Source organism: Hyla sarda, chromosome 8 (genome assembly GCF_029499605.1).
Source record: "Hyla sarda isolate aHylSar1 chromosome 8, aHylSar1.hap1, whole genome shotgun sequence".
Classification (NCBI taxonomy): Eukaryota; Metazoa; Chordata; class Amphibia; order Anura; family Hylidae; genus Hyla; species Hyla sarda.
Window position 1 is genome coordinate 96,312,766 of NC_079196.1, and position 12,671 is coordinate 96,325,436.

Genomic DNA, 12,671 nt, shown 5'->3' on the forward strand with positions numbered 1-12,671 from the left:
AAACAAGAAAGATTCTCATTTAATCCTCCGTGGGTGAGAATTTGAGTTTGAGAATTGGAGACCAAAATGATGAGTTGCACTGACTGGTTTATGAACGTCTATTCATTTAGCGTTTTAATGACCATGTTTGCACACTGATTGGTGTAAAAAAATAAAATAAAACTAAATAATAATAATCTAGCACACCTGTGCAGGTTTGACATGACATGACAGGTAGCTGTCTTGTGGGTGGTGCTGAATCCTGTTAAATGACATGAGGGTCTCATGCCTATACACAAGGGTGTGTCATTGCTGTTGCTTGACCATGCATTGGTTTCTGTGGTCAGTGAATGATAAAAACAAAATTTACCATCCATTGATGGATGGGAAATCCGCCATGAGGCATTTGTTTTTAGAAACTGCTGCTCACAACCAATGTTGCAATGGAGTGTCTCCATCTGCTGGTGGTATTGGAAAGGCATTAGTGCTATGACAGGGTCTGAAGAAGAAGAAGAAGAAGAAGACGGAAAAAAATATATATAAAAAAAAAAAGAGAGAGAGAGAGACTGACTTAGTGAGCGAGTGAGTGAGAGAGTGAGAGTGAGTGAGAGTGAATGAGTGAGTGAGTGATTGAGTGAGTGAGTGAGTGAGAACAAATGAGTTAAAGCAAGTGAGTGAGAGAGATCGAATGAATGAAAGTCTGAATGACAGAAAGAAAAAAGGATGAAGAAAGAAGCATGAAGAAAAAAAAATGTATATGGAGTTGCTGACATAAGTGCAATCTACAAAGCCGTTGAGGCTGATCCTCATGGGAGGATTATTGCACCAGGACCCTTAGCACTTTTAAAATGCCATTCAATGCCACGGGCTAGATGTAAACTGCAGATGACCATGTTGTGGTAGTTACCATGGATACCCAAGTGATGTGTGAGCTAACACATAGGCCCAACAGATTCCAAGAAGGCCAGAATCACCAGCGGCACCACCATCGATTGTCAGGTCACCCGGATTCAGCAAATACCAGAGTCCAAAATGATGCAGGTTTATACTGTTAATTTTCAGTTTATCGTTACAGTTGGTGTTATTCCATGTCGGAAGGGATGCAGCTACAGCCAGTGGGGTAACTAGAGACAGGCAGGCAGCTATGTGCAACAAAGGTAGGCGTGTTGTTTTCATATGCAGATCTGAAATATTGTCTTATATGCAAGAGGAGGAGTGATGGGGGTTCAGGCAAAAGCCAGGCTATGGATTGCATTGCTAAATGCTCCATCAGAGTGCAATGGTCGCCTGTCCTTTTTTTAAGTGATGATGTGGGTTTAGCCTGTGCTGTATGTATGTATGGGTGGCTGACTGCCACCCACCCAGAAAGTGTATGGGAGGCTGGTTGGCTGCCAGCCTTCCTTCCATTCCTATGAGTAATGTGAGTGCTCATGAAGGGGACATGGTTGGGTCCACCCCTTTCCCGTTTATCCCCTCTAGGCCTTTTGGCTTAGATCAAGTGTAAAAAAAAGAAAGGATCTTGCGACAGATCGCATCCTGAGGCACGTTTTTTTTTGTGTGAATACTTGCACTTGGGTGACTTGTGAGCACATACTGATACATACGTTCCCTATCTGGGGACCATAAATTAAATGGATTTTTGAGAAAGGGAGCTGATTTGGAAGCTTGCTTCTGTCGCCCTATGCATTGACCCGATGTGGCAGTATCTTCGGGTAGTGAACAGTGCACCACCCCATTCCAGTGTTAAACAAGAAAGATTCTCATTTAATCCTCCGTGGGTGAGAATTTGAGTTTGAGAATTGGAGACCAAAATGATGAGTTGCACTGACTGGTTTATGAACGTCTATTCATTTAGCGTTTTAATGACCATGTTTGCACACTGATTGGTGTAAAAAAAATAAAATAAAACTAAATAATAATAATCTAGCACACCTGTGCAGGTTTGACATGACATGACAGGTAGCTGTCTTGTGGGTGGTGCTGAATCCTGTTAAATGACATGAGGGTCTCATGCCTATACACAAGGGTGTGTCATTGCTGTTGCTTGACCATGCATTGGTTTCTGTGGTCAGTGAATGATAAAACAAAATTTACCATCCATTGATGGATGGGAAATCCGCCATGAGGCATTTGTTTTTAGAAACTGCTGCTCACAACCAATGTTGCAATGGAGTGTCTCCATCTGCTGGTGGTATTGGAAAGGCATTAGTGCTATGACAGGGTCTGAAGAAGAAGAAGAAGAAGACGGAAAAAAATATATATAAAAAGAAAAAGAGAGAGAGAGAGAGAGACTGACTTAGTGAGTGAGAGAGTGAGAGTGAGTGAGAGTGAATGAGTGAGTGAGTGATTGAGTGAGTGAGTGAGTGAGTGAGAACAAATGAGTTAAAGCAAGTGAGTGAGAGAGATCGAATGAATGAAAGTCTGAATGACAGAAAGAAAATAGGATGAAGAAAGAAGCATGAAGAAAAAAAAATGTATATGGAGTTGCTGACATGAGTGCAATCTACAAAGCCGTTGAGGCTGATCCTCATGGGAGGATTATTGCACCAGGACCCTTAGCACTTTTAAAATGCCATTCAATGCCACGGGCTAGATGTAAACTGCAGATGACCATGTTGTGGTAGTTACCATGGATACCCAAGTGATGTGTGAGCTAACACATAGGCCCAACAGATTCCAAGAAGGCCAGAATCACCAGCGGCACCACCATCGATTGTCAGGTCACCCGGATTCAGCAAATACCAGAGTCCAAAATGATGCAGGTTTATACTGTTAATTTTCAGTTTATCGTTACAGTTGGTGTTATTCCATGTCGGAAGGGACGCAGCTACAGCCAGTGGGGTAACTAGAGACAGGCAGGCAGCTATGTGCAACAAAGGTAGGCGTGTTGTTTTCATATGCAGATCTGAAATATTGTCTTATATGCAAGAGGAGGAGTGATGGGGGTTCAGGCAAAAGCCAGGCTATGGATTGCATTGCTAAATGCTCCATCAGAGTGCAATGGTCGCCTGTCCTTTTTTTAAGTGATGATGTGGGTTTAGCCTGTGCTGTATGTATGTATGGGTGGCTGACTGCCACCCACCCAGAAAGTGTATGGGAGGCTGGTTGGCTGCCAGCCTTCCTTCCATTCCTATGAGTAATGTGAGTGCTCATGAAGGGGACATGGTTGGGTCAACCCCTTTCCCGGTTATCCCCTCTAGGCCTTTTGGCTTAGATCAAGTGTAAAAAAAGAAAGGATCTTGCGACAGATCGCATCCTGAGGCACGTTTTTTTTTGTGTGAATACTTGCACTTGGGTGACTTGTGAGCACATACTGATACATACGTTTCCTATCTGGGGACCATAAATTAAATGGATTTTTGAGAAAGGGAGCTGATTTGGAAGCTTGCTTCTGTCGCCCTATGCATTGACCCGATGTGGCAGTATCTTCGGGTAGTGAACAGTGCACCACCCCATTCCAGTGTTAAACAAGAAAGATTCTCATTTAATCCTCCGTGGGTGAGAATTTGAGTTTGAGAATTGGAGACCAAAATGATGAGTTGCACTGACTGGTTTATGAACGTCTATTCATTTAGCGTTTTAATGACCATGTTTGCACACTGATTGGTGTAAAAAAATTAAATAAAACTAAATAATAATAATCTAGCACACCTGTGCAGGTTTGACATGACATGACAGGTAGCTGTCTTGTGGGTGGTGCTGAATCCTGTTAAATGACATGAGGGTCTCATGCCTATACACAAGGGTGTGTCATTGCTGTTGCTTGACCATGCATTGGTTTCTGTGGTCAGTGAATGATAAAAACAAAATTTACCATCCATTGATGGATGGGAAATCCGCCATGAGGCATTTGTTTTTAGAAACTGCTGCTCACAACCAATGTTGCAATGGAGTGTCTCCATCTGCTGGTGGTATTGGAAAGGCATTAGTGCTATGACAGGGTCTGAAGAAGAAGAAGAAGAAGACGGAAAAAAATATATATAAAAAGAAAAAGAGAGAGAGAGAGAGAGACTGACTTAGTGAGCGAGTGAGTGAGAGAGTGAGAGTGAGTGAGAGTGAATGAGTGAGTGAGTGATTGAGTGAGTGAGTGAGTGAGTGAGAACAAATGAGTTAAAGCAAGTGAGTGAGAGAGATCGAATGAATGAAAGTCTGAATGACAGAAAGAAAAAAGGATGAAGAAAGAAGCATGAAGAAAAAAAAATGTATATGGAGTTGCTGACATGAGTGCAATCTACAAAGCCGTTGACGCTGATCCTCATGGGAGGATTATTGCACCAGGACCCTTAGCACTTTTAAAATGCCATTCAATGCCACGGGCTAGATGTAAACTGCAGATGACCATGTTGTGGTAGTTACCATGGATACCCAAGTGATGTGTGAGCTAACACATAGGCCCAACAGATTCCAAGAAGGCCAGAATCACCAGCGGCACCACCATCGATTGTCAGGTCACCCGGATTCAGCAAATACCAGAGTCCAAAATGATGCAGGTTTATACTGTTAATTTTCAGTTTATCGTTACAGTTGGTGTTATTCCATGTCGGAAGGGACGCAGCTACAGCCAGTGGGGTAACTAGAGACAGGCAGGCAGCTATGTGCAACAAAGGTAGGCGTGTTGTTTTCATATGCAGATCTGAAATATTGTCTTATATGCAAGAGGAGGAGTGATGGGGGTTCAGGCAAAAGCCAGGCTATGGATTGCATTGCTAAATGCTCCATCAGAGTGCAATGGTCGCCTGTCCTTTTTTTAAGTGATGATGTGGGTTTAGCCTGTGCTGTATGTATGTATGGGTGGCTGACTGCCACCCACCCATAAAGTGTATGGGAGGCTGGTTGGCTGCCAGCCTTCCTTCCATTCCTATGAGTAATGTGAGTGCTCATGAAGGGGACATGGTTGGGTCCACCCCTTTCCCGGTTATCCCCTCTAGGCCTTTTGGCTTAGATCAAGTGTAAAAAAAGAAAGGATCTTGCGACAGATCGCATCCTGAGGCACGTTTTTTTTTGTGTGAATACTTGCACTTGGGTGACTTGTGAGCACATACTGATACATACGTTCCCTATCTGGGGACCATAAATTAAATGGATTTTTGAGAAAGGGAGCTGATTTGGAAGCTTGCTTCTGTCGCCCTATGCATTGACCCGATGTGGCAGTATCTTCGGGTAGTGAACAGTGCACCACCCCATTCCAGTGTTAAACAAGAAAGATTCTCATTTAATCCTCCGTGGGTGAGAATTTGAGTTTGAGAATTGGAGACCAAAATGATGAGTTGCACTGACTGGTTTATGAACGTCTATTCATTTAGCGTTTTAATGACCATGTTTGCACACTGATTGGTGTAAAAAAATAAAATAAAACTAAATAATAATAATCTAGCACACCTGTGCAGGTTTGACATGACATGACAGGTAGCTGTCTTGTGGGTGGTGCTGAATCCTGTTAAATGACATGAGGGTCTCATGCCTATACACAAGGGTGTGTCATTGCTGTTGCTTGACCATGCATTGGTTTCTGTGGTCAGTGAATGATAAAAACAAAATTTACCATCCATTGATGGATGGGAAATCCGCCATGAGGCATTTGTTTTTAGAAACTGCTGCTCACAACCAATGTTGCAATGGAGTGTCTCCATCTGCTGGTGGTATTGGAAAGGCATTAGTGCTATGACAGGGTCTGAAGAAGAAGAAGAAGAAGAAGACGGAAAAAAATATATATAAAAAGAAAAAGAGAGAGAGAGAGACTGACTTAGTGAGCGAGTGAGTGAGAGAGTGAGAGTGAGTGAGAGTGAATGAGTGAGTGATTGAGTGAGTGAGTGAGTGAGAACAAATGAGTTAAAGCAAGTGAGTGAGAGAGATCGAATGAATGAAAGTCTGAATGACAGAAAGAAAAAAGGATGAAGAAAGAAGCATGAAGAAAAAAAAATGTATATGGAGTTGCTGACATAAGTGCAATCTACAAAGCCGTTGAGGCTGATCCTCATGGGAGGATTATTGCACCAGGACCCTTAGCACTTTTAAAATGCCATTCAATGCCACGGGCTAGATGTAAACTGCAGATGACCATGTTGTGGTAGTTACCATGGATACCCAAGTGATGTGTGAGCTAACACATAGGCCCAACAGATTCCAAGAAGGCCAGAATCACCAGCGGCACCACCATCGATTGTCAGGTCACCCGGATTCAGCAAATACCAGAGTCCAAAATGATGCAGGTTTATACTGTTAATTTTCAGTTTATCGTTACAGTTGGTGTTATTCCATGTCGGAAGGGATGCAGCTACAGCCAGTGGGGTAACTAGAGACAGGCAGGCAGCTATGTGCAACAAAGGTAGGCGTGTTGTTTTCATATGCAGATCTGAAATATTGTCTTATATGCAAGAGGAGGAGTGATGGGGGTTCAGGCAAAAGCCAGGCTATGGATTGCATTGCTAAATGCTCCATCAGAGTGCAATGGTCGCCTGTCCTTTTTTTAAGTGATGATGTGGGTTTAGCCTGTGCTGTATGTATGTATGGGTGGCTGACTGCCACCCACCCAGAAAGTGTATGGGAGGCTGGTTGGCTGCCAGCCTTCCTTCCATTCCTATGAGTAATGTGAGTGCTCATGAAGGGGACATGGTTGGGTCCACCCCTTTCCCGTTTATCCCCTCTAGGCCTTTTGGCTTAGATCAAGTGTAAAAAAAAGAAAGGATCTTGCGACAGATCGCATCCTGAGGCACGTTTTTTTTTGTGTGAATACTTGCACTTGGGTGACTTGTGAGCACATACTGATACATACGTTCCCTATCTGGGGACCATAAATTAAATGGATTTTTGAGAAAGGGAGCTGATTTGGAAGCTTGCTTCTGTCGCCCTATGCATTGACCCGATGTGGCAGTATCTTCGGGTAGTGAACAGTGCACCACCCCATTCCAGTGTTAAACAAGAAAGATTCTCATTTAATCCTCCGTGGGTGAGAATTTGAGTTTGAGAATTGGAGACCAAAATGATGAGTTGCACTGACTGGTTTATGAACGTCTATTCATTTAGCGTTTTAATGACCATGTTTGCACACTGATTGGTGTAAAAAAAATAAAATAAAACTAAATAATAATAATCTAGCACACCTGTGCAGGTTTGACATGACATGACAGGTAGCTGTCTTGTGGGTGGTGCTGAATCCTGTTAAATGACATGAGGGTCTCATGCCTATACACAAGGGTGTGTCATTGCTGTTGCTTGACCATGCATTGGTTTCTGTGGTCAGTGAATGATAAAACAAAATTTACCATCCATTGATGGATGGGAAATCCGCCATGAGGCATTTGTTTTTAGAAACTGCTGCTCACAACCAATGTTGCAATGGAGTGTCTCCATCTGCTGGTGGTATTGGAAAGGCATTAGTGCTATGACAGGGTCTGAAGAAGAAGAAGAAGAAGAAGAAGACGGAAAAAAATATATATAAAAAGAAAAAGAGAGAGAGAGAGAGAGACTGACTTAGTGAGCGAGTGAGTGAGAGAGTGAGAGTGAGTGAGAGTGAATGAGTGAGTGATTGAGTGAGTGAGTGAGTGAGAACAAATGAGTTAAAGCAAGTGAGTGAGAGAGATCGAATGAATGAAAGTCTGAATGACAGAAAGAAAAAAGGATGAAGAAAGAAGCATGAAGAAAAAAAAATGTATATGGAGTTGCTGACATGAGTGCAATCTACAAAGCCGTTGAGGCTGATCCTCATGGGAGGATTATTGCACCAGGACCCTTAGCACTTTTAAAATGCCATTCAATGCCACGGGCTAGATGTAAACTGCAGATGACCATGTTGTGGTAGTTACCATGGATACCCAAGTGATGTGTGAGCTAACACATAGGCCCAACAGATTCCAAGAAGGCCAGAATCACCAGCGGCACCACCATCGATTGTCAGGTCACCCGGATTCAGCAAATACCAGAGTCCAAAATGATGCAGGTTTATACTGTTAATTTTCAGTTTATCGTTACAGTTGGTGTTATTCCATGTCGGAAGGGACGCAGCTACAGCCAATGGGGTAACTAGAGACAGGCAGGCAGCTATGTGCAACAAAGGTAGGCGTGTTGTTTTCATATGCAGATCTGAAATATTGTCTTATATGCAAGAGGAGGAGTGATGGGGGTTCAGGCAAAAGCCAGGCTATGGATTGCATTGCTAAATGCTCCATCAGAGTGCAATGGTCGCCTGTCCTTTTTTTAAGTGATGATGTGGGTTTAGCCTGTGCTGTATGTATGTATGGGTGGCTGACTGCCACCCACCCAGAAAGTGTATGGGAGGCTGGTTGGCTGCCAGCCTTCCTTCCATTCCTATGAGTAATGTGAGTGCTCATGAAGGGGACATGGTTGGGTCCACCCCTTTCCCGGTTATCCCCTCTAGGCCTTTTGGCTTAGATCAAGTGTAAAAAAAGAAAGGATCTTGCGACAGATCGCATCCTGAGGCACGTTTTTTTTTTGTGTGAATACTTGCACTTGGGTGACTTGTGAGCACATACTGATACATACGTTCCCTATCTGGGGACCATAAATTAAATGGATTTTTGAGAAAGGGAGCTGATTTGGAAGCTTGCTTCTGTCGCCCTATGCATTGACCCGATGTGGCAGTATCTTCGGGTAGTGAACAGTGCACCACCCCATTCCAGTGTTAAACAAGAAAGATTCTCATTTAATCCTCCGTGGGTGAGAATTTGAGTTTGAGAATTGGAGACCAAAATGATGAGTTGCACTGACTGGTTTATGAACGTCTATTCATTTAGCGTTTTAATGACCATGTTTGCACACTGATTGGTGTAAAAAAATAAAATAAAACTAAATAATAATAATCTAGCACACCTGTGCAGGTTTGACATGACATGACAGGTAGCTGTCTTGTGGGTGGTGCTGAATCCTGTTAAATGACATGAGGGTCTCATGCCTATACACAAGGGTGTGTCATTGCTGTTGCTTGACCATGCATTGGTTTCTGTGGTCAGTGAATGATAAAAACAAAATTTACCATCCATTGATGGATGGGAAATCCGCCATGAGGCATTTGTTTTTAGAAACTGCTGCTCACAACCAATGTTGCAATGGAGTGTCTCCAACTGCTGGTGGTATTGGAAAGGCATTAGTGCTATGACAGGGTCTGAAGAAGAAGAAGAAGAAGAAGAAGAAGACGGAAAAAAATATATATAAAAAGAAAAAGAGAGAGAGAGAGAGAGACTGACTTAGTGAGCGAGTGAGTGAGAGAGTGAGAGTGAGTGAGAGTGAATGAGTGAGTGAGTGATTGAGTGAGTGAGTGAGTGAGAACAAATGAGTTAAAGCAAGTGAGTGAGAGAGATCGAATGAATGAAAGTCTGAATGACAGAAAGAAAAAAGGATGAAGAAAGAAGCATGAAGAAAAAAAAATGTATATGGAGTTGCTGACATGAGTGCAATCTACAAAGCCGTTGAGGCTGATCCTCATGGGAGGATTATTGCACCAGGACCCTTAGCACTTTCAAAATGCCATTCAATGCCACGGGCTAGATGTAAACTGCAGATGACCATGTTGTGGTAGTTACCATGGATACCCAAGTGATGTGTGAGCTAACACATAGGCCCAACAGATTCCAAGAAGGCCAGAATCACCAGCGGCACCACCATCGATTGTCAGGTCACCCGGATTCAGCAAATACCAGAGTCCAAAATGATGCAGGTTTATACTGTTAATTTTCAGTTTATCGTTACAGTTGGTGTTATTCCATGTCGGAAGGGACGCAGCTACAGCCAGTGGGGTAACTAGAGACAGGCAGGCAGCTATGTGCAACAAAGGTAGGCGTGTTGTTTTCATATGCAGATCTGAAATATTGTCTTATATGCAAGAGGAGGAGTGATGGGGGTTCAGGCAAAAGCCAGGCTATGGATTGCATTGCTAAATGCTCCATCAGAGTGCAATGGTCGCCTGTCCTTTTTTTAAGTGATGATGTGGGTTTAGCCTGTGCTGTATGTATGTATGGGTGGCTGACTGCCACCCACCCAGAAAGTGTATGGGAGGCTGGTTGGCTGCCAGCCTTCCTTCCATTCCTATGAGTAATGTGAGTGCTCATGAAGGGGACATGGTTGGGTCCACCCCTTTCCCGGTTATCCCCTCTAGGCCTTTTGGCTTAGATCAAGTGTAAAAAAAGAAAGGATCTTGCGACAGATCGCATCCTGAGGCACGTTTTTTTTTGTGTGAATACTTGCACTTGGGTGACTTGTGAGCACATACTGATACATACGTTCCCTATCTGGGGACCATAAATTAAATGGATTTTTGAGAAAGGGAGCTGATTTGGAAGCTTGCTTCTGTCGCCCTATGCATTGACCCGATGTGGCAGTATCTTCGGGTAGTGAACAGTGCACCACCCCATTCCAGTGTTAAACAAGAAAGATTCTCATTTAATCCTCCGTGGGTGAGAATTTGAGTTTGAGAATTGGAGACCAAAATGATGAGTTGCACTGACTGGTTTATGAACGTCTATTCATTTAGCGTTTTAATGACCATGTTTGCACACTGATTGGTGTAAAAAAATAAAATAAAACTAAATAATAATAATCTAGCACACCTGTGCAGGTTTGACATGACATGACAGGTAGCTGTCTTGTGGGTGGTGCTGAATCCTGTTAAATGACATGAGGGTCTCATGCCTATACACAAGGGTGTGTCATTGCTGTTGCTTGACCATGCATTGGTTTCTGTGGTCAGTGAATGATAAAAACAAAATTTACCATCCATTGATGGATGGGAAATCCGCCATGAGGCATTTGTTTTTAGAAACTGCTGCTCACAACCAATGTTGCAATGGAGTGTCTCCATCTGCTGGTGGCATTGGAAAGGCATTAGTGCTATGACAGGGTCTGAAGAAGAAGAAGAAGAAGAAGACGGAAAAAAATATATATAAAAAGAAAAAGAGAGAGAGAGAGAGAGAGACTGACTTAGTGAGCGAGTGAGTGAGAGAGTGAGAGTGAGTGAGAGTGAATGAGTGAGTGAGTGAGTGATTGAGTGAGTGAGTGAGTGAGTGAGAACAAATGAGTTAAAGCAAGTGAGTGAGAGAGATCGAATGAATGAAAGTCTGAATGACAGAAAGAAAAAAGGATGAAGAAAGAAGCATGAAGAAAAAAAAATGTATATGGAGTTGCTGACATGAGTGCAATCTACAAAGCCGTTGAGGCTGATCCTCATGGGAGGATTATTGCACCAGGACCCTTAGCACTTTTAAAATGCCATTCAATGCCACGGGCTAGATGTAAACTGCAGATGACCATGTTGTGGTAGTTACCATGGATACCCAAGTGATGTGTGAGCTAACACATAGGCCCAACAGATTCCAAGAAGGCCAGAATCACCAGCGGCACCACCATCGATTGTCAGGTCACCCGGATTCAGCAAATACCAGAGTCCAAAATGATGCAGGTTTATACTGTTAATTTTCAGTTTATCGTTACAGTTGGTGTTATTCCATGTCGGAAGGGACGCAGCTACAGCCAGTGGGGTAACTAGAGACAGGCAGGCAGCTATGTGCAACAAAGGTAGGCGTGTTGTTTTCATATGCAGATCTGAAATATTGTCTTATATGCAAGAGGAGGAGTGATGGGGGTTCAGGCAAAAGCCAGGCTATGGATTGCATTGCTAAATGCTCCATCAGAGTGCAATGGTCGCCTGTCCTTTTTTTAAGTGATGATGTGGGTTTAGCCTGTGCTGTATGTATGTATGGGTGGCTGACTGCCACCCACCCAGAAAGTGTATGGGAGGCTGGTTGGCTGCCAGCCTTCCTTCCATTCCTATGAGTAATGTGAGTGCTCATGAAGGGGACATGGTTGGGTCCACCCCTTTCCCGGTTATCCCCTCTAGGCCTTTTGGCTTAGATCAAGTGTAAAAAAAGAAAGGATCTTGCGACAGATCGCATCCTGAGGCACGTTTTTTTTTTGTGTGAATACTTGCACTTGGGTGACTTGTGAGCACATACTGATACATACGTTCCCTATCTGGGGACCATAAATTAAATGGATTTTTGAGAAAGGGAGCTGATTTGGAAGCTTGCTTCTGTCGCCCTATGCATTGACCCGATGTGGCAGTATCTTCGGGTAGTGAACAGTGCACCACCCCATTCCAGTGTTAAACAAGAAAGATTCTCATTTAATCCTCCGTGGGTGAGAATTTGAGTTTGAGAATTGGAGACCAAAATGATGAGTTGCACTGACTGGTTTATGAACGTCTATTCATTTAGCGTTTTAATGACCATGTTTGCACACTGATTGGTGTAAAAAAATAAAATAAAACTAAATAATAATAATCTAGCACACCTGTGCAGGTTTGACATGACATGACAGGTAGCTGTCTTGTGGGTGGTGCTGAATCCTGTTAAATGACATGAGGGTCTCATGCCTATACACAAGGGTGTGTCATTGCTGTTGCTTGACCATGCATTGGTTTCTGTGGTCAGTGAATGATAAAAACAAAATTTACCATCCATTGATGGATGGGAAATCCGCCATGAGGCATTTGTTTTTAGAAACTGCTGCTCACAACCAATGTTGCAATGGAGTGTCTCCATCTGCTGGTGGTATTGGAAAGGCATTAGTGCTATGACAGGGTCTGAAGAAGAAGAAGAAGAAGAAGAAGACGGAAAAAAATATATATAAAAAGAAAAAGAGAGAGAGAGAGAGAGACTGACTTAGTGAGTGAGAGAGTGAGAGTG

General features: G+C 43.1%; 7 pseudogenes; all 7 read left to right on the forward strand.

The window, feature by feature from the left end:
• The first annotated feature begins 1,447 nt into the window (after positions 1 to 1,447).
• LOC130288532 (U2 spliceosomal RNA) lies at positions 1,448 to 1,712 on the forward strand (annotated as a pseudogene).
• A 1,456-nt stretch (positions 1,713 to 3,168) lies between these two features.
• LOC130289286 (U2 spliceosomal RNA) lies at positions 3,169 to 3,432 on the forward strand (annotated as a pseudogene).
• A 1,464-nt stretch (positions 3,433 to 4,896) lies between these two features.
• Positions 4,897 to 5,160, forward strand: LOC130285667 (U2 spliceosomal RNA; annotated as a pseudogene).
• A 1,455-nt stretch (positions 5,161 to 6,615) lies between these two features.
• LOC130288533 (U2 spliceosomal RNA) lies at positions 6,616 to 6,880 on the forward strand (annotated as a pseudogene).
• A 1,462-nt stretch (positions 6,881 to 8,342) lies between these two features.
• LOC130287815 (U2 spliceosomal RNA) lies at positions 8,343 to 8,607 on the forward strand (annotated as a pseudogene).
• Positions 8,608 to 10,076: 1,469 nt separating this feature from the next.
• Positions 10,077 to 10,340, forward strand: LOC130285668 (U2 spliceosomal RNA; annotated as a pseudogene).
• A 1,473-nt stretch (positions 10,341 to 11,813) lies between these two features.
• LOC130287816 (U2 spliceosomal RNA) lies at positions 11,814 to 12,078 on the forward strand (annotated as a pseudogene).
• The last annotated feature ends 593 nt before the right edge of the window (positions 12,079 to 12,671 follow it).